Consider the following 4,476-nt stretch of genomic DNA (forward strand, 5'->3'; position numbering starts at 1 on the left):
CCCGAAAGATCGCTCGACTCTCGCACGCACACACGACCGTATCTCCAAGTGTGTGTGTCGAGAGATAAAGAAAATTCGACTAGTGTTACGCTCCGTCCATGCCCGACCGTTTCCAGGGGCCAGGACGTAACACGTTCATATCTATATTATTTCTATTATTATCAGAACGCAAGTAGTTCCTAGCATGGGAAAAGGCCTTAACAGTGCTCCAGACTGAGCCAATATCCGAGCGTGCATGCAAGGAGCCACAGAAAGACCGAAAGGCCTTCCTTTTTTTTGTACATAGGAATCGTGACACTTCTTTGGAGATTTTGATGTACAACGACAGGTTGGCAAGGCAGGGATGGTTTCTGAAGATGGTAAACGCTTTTCTCTTTTTTTGGATCTCACGAGAGCATGTGTCATCTCACCAAAATGTAGACGGCTTTCGAGAAGGGCAGGAAGAACTAATGACCTTAGCGCCTGACGCAACAAGACTATCTAAGATCAACCGAGTAAGGTGATTATACGTGGCATCTACACCATTATCCGCTACAATTTTGTCAAGATTTGAAAAGTATTCTTGAGAAAACTGAACACAAGACTGTTGAATATGTGTCCAATTTGAGTCCTTTAACGTCTGTGCGGGTCAAAGGGCCACCCCAACAAGGACTTTTTCCATTAAAATCTCCGCAAATCAAAGCCGGTTCAAACTTAGAGCTTAGCTGAAGAAGAGACGACCAGAAGTTAGCGTCAGTGTACGCATCGGACCTGCGAAGTGGACTGTATACAGAAAAGACGTAAAGAAGCCGACTATTAGGTAACATTAATTTGGCTACGATAACTTCAACTGAATTTGATTTGCATAAATCAGTAATATCTGAGTCGGAGATAAGTTGGAACTTAATGTTTTTAGCGATTATCAAGGCAACTCCTCCACCATGTCGGTTACGATCCATAGATACAACTTCATGGTCTGGAAACGTTACCAATGACCTATGGTCGAGGTTTGTTTCACACAGAGCTGTGACATGTATGTCACCCTCCCACAGTAGATGTTTAAGCTCATCACGTTTCCTCGTTAAGGAACGACAGTTCCACTGCATTATGTTCAATTTACCTGAAAGAGCCATCTGTTTCGTTCAGTGAACAAAAAAGAAAGGGATTATAAAAAAGAGAGTGAGATGGAGGAAATTACATTTACATTACATTACATTACATTACATTACATTACATTACATTACATTACATTATGTTGTATTATATTATATTAAATAATAATAATTATATTAATTATATTATATTACATTATATTAAATAATACCCAGTTACAAGATCACAGATCTAGTAACTGTTTCTACTGCGAAGTTCAGAATTGTTCCTGGGAGTGCACCACCTTGACGTGGTTCTCAGGCTTGAGTACCGTGATGATCTGAGGGGCTATGCCGGCGGGAACTTCGGTTCCTGGCAGGGTTTCCCTTGCCGGACAAGTCCTCAGTGAGCGGTCAGACTAAGAGTGTACCTAGGGAAAAGAAAACCCTGATTCCAAACCTGGGCAGGACGGGCTCGTTACCCTTGGTCGGGAACCGTCCTAGGTCAGGTTCAAGACCGAAATAAAACCGCTACTTTTCACCCATCATGATGAGCAAAAAGAAACGAGAGGACTTACCGGACCAGGTCGACCGGACGGCCAAGTCCCGGCGCGGGGGGGCTAGTGTCCCGGGTGCCCCCGCGTCGTCATCCAACGACGGGCGAATGGAAAAGTGCACCGCAGGCTTTTCCACCCATACTGCGTCTGCGAAGACGGACGAGGAGCGTCCCTGTCGCCCGAGGGGGCGTGCGGCTCCAAAGACGGCGATGAGGAGAGAGGAATCAAGGAAGTCGGTCCTCTCGCTTGACTCCACGATCTTCTCGAAGTCGCTGGGTGCCTCCCTGCCGGGGGCGTCGGATGTAGACATGGGTTCGTCCGGTGACGAGCCCATGTCCAATTTCCCGACCACCGACGAGGGAGTCGCGACTTATGTCGCGGAGAGGATGGCGCAGCCGGAGCGCCGTGGGCGTCCACCGTCCCACAGCATGTTTGTCGGCCTCGGAAAGCTGCGGGACCAGCTTCGAATAAAGAAACTGGAAGAGAAGGAGCGCGCCTTAGATAAAGTGCGGCAGCAGGCGTATGCGGCGGCGACAAAGCGCCGCTCCGACTCGGAGGCTTCGGGGCAAACCTCAGACACCGAGTCGGTAAAGAGGCTTCGGCGTAGGTTCCAACGTTTCGGGGGAACGGACGTCGAAGTGGAATGCAAGACCCGCCCAACGATAAACCTTGTAAACCTGATCTACTAGGCCGTCAACGTGTGTGACGAGGTGGCGAGTCGAGCGAAGAGATTAAAAAGGATCGACGTTAAGGCCCTTCGAGAGGCAGGACGCGACGGCCGTAGAGTGGCTGACGCCTTATACTGCCGTCTGCGGGAAGATCCTGGGTCACGGAGGGCTCCCGTCCTGCCCCAGGTCTACAAGCAGAACGAGGATCTCCGCCTGGAGGTCAAGGATGCATCTGCAGGATGCGGTGGTGGCCTTGACGGCGAAAATTCGCATGCCGCCACCACCTCCTCCTTCCCTTCCCCGGCACAGGAGCGTCCGTCCGAGAACGCTCTGCTTGAGCGTATCTCGGCGCTCATGGACGAAACTCGCGACCTTGAACCTCCCCGTTCGGGGAACAGGACGAGCGGGCTCAACTGGCCGGGGCGGGGGCCGCGACTCTTCAACGTCGAGGGAGAGATCACGGGGGAAGTCGAAGGCCAAGGCTAAAGCTAAGGCAAAGCCAAAGACCAAATCTTTGGCTCCACCCCGAGCGGTGAAGAGTCCGGCTCCCTCAGCTGAGAGAGACCGGAGTGCTCCAGGCCCCTTGTCCTCCATTGCTGGAGGCAAGGAATCCTGGAGTGTAGTAGTGGGTCCGACGGGCGGCCGGGTCAGCGGCTTCTGCCGCCTCCGGTCGTCCGTCTAAAGGAGGAGCACCCGCCCCAGGGGCTAGCGCAACGGCGCAACCCGCTGAAGGCGGGACAAAGAAGAAGCGCTTCAGGCTCCGGGTGCCTTAATCGGCAGCGATTACGCTGTCGGTTGACCCGGCATTCCCCGGTGCTCTGAGCATTACGGAGGCGGTGCGCCGATGCCGTGAAGTGATATCACTGTCGTCAGTGAGTATCGCTCACATGCAACCACGGCGCACGATGACCGGTGACTTCATGATCGAAGTCACCGGCGATTCAATGGCTGAGAAAGCTGATGTTCTCTCAGCCCGTATGAAGGAGGTCCTCCGGGATACGGGGATCGTCGTTTGCCGCCCGGCAAGCAAGGGAGACTTGCGCGTATTGGGCTTTGACGACTTCATCTCCCCGGAGGAGCTAAAGTTGGCTCTGGCTTCGGCCGGAGATTGCCGGGAGGCAGAGATCCGTTTGGGCAAAACCCGGACTCTGCCTTCCGGTTTGCGAGAAGTTGGGTGCAGTGCCCCGTGGCTGTTGCCAAGAAATTGGCAACAGCCCGCACTGTTAAGGTGGGGTGAGTTCTTGCCAGCGTTGAAGCGCTCAAGGCCCGCCCCTTGCGGTGCTACCGGTGTCTACGCTCGGGGCACACGGGGCACTGCTGCCCTTCGAGCGAGTCGGACCGCAGCGGCCGTTGTTACACCTGCGGCCTTAGTGGGCACCTGCTCCGGCAGTGCAAGGCTCCGGAGCCAAAGTGCCCACTGTGTGGGGATCTGGGGCGTCCTTCCCGGCAAGTGCTGGGAAGCCCCAGCTGCCACTCTCTTCCTGCTGCAACTGGTGGCTTGGCTACCACGTTTGCAATTCCAGATAAGCTGGCGGAGAGGGTGGCAGGCAAGAGAAAGAGGAGGGAGAGTCCATCGGGCGGGGATTCCCCATCTGCTGCAGGGAGGTCTTCCCCGCAGCCAAGAGCCGATAGACTGCGAGTCGGCGGTGGCGGGCGAGGATTCCTCTCGGGAGGTTTCCGTCTTCCCGACTCAACTACCATCTTCCGGGAGCATGGAAGAGGATGCTCCTCCTTCTGGTTCCGGGGAGACTTGTCCATCCGGTTCCGTAGAGGACACCCTATCTCCCTCAGCGAAAAGGGAGAAGAGGGCGATCTCCCCAGTTCTGTCGTTTTCAGCACCCTCTAAGGGGCTGAAGATGGACCCGAGCAGGGGTCCATGTATATAATTATTTTTATATATTATCAAGTTATATAGCATATATATATATATGTATATAATTATTTTTATATATTATCAAGTTGCTTTACCGCAATATTGTTCGTATATGAATAAGCTTTATTAATTTTGACATAAGCTTATTTAATTTTTGGCATATATACAGGGTGTTTCAGAACTATGGGATCAAACTTCTAGGGGTTATTCAGTGCAACAGTAGAAAACATTTGAGTATAGGGACCCATGTCCGGAAAAGTGTCACTACCGCACTACGGCCCTAAGACGCGTTAAAATTTAGAAAGACG

The sequence above is a fragment of the Pseudomyrmex gracilis genome, unplaced genomic scaffold, assembly GCF_002006095.1.
Source record: "Pseudomyrmex gracilis isolate BER0280 unplaced genomic scaffold, ASM200609v1 scaffold_322, whole genome shotgun sequence".
Classification (NCBI taxonomy): Eukaryota; Metazoa; Arthropoda; class Insecta; order Hymenoptera; family Formicidae; genus Pseudomyrmex; species Pseudomyrmex gracilis.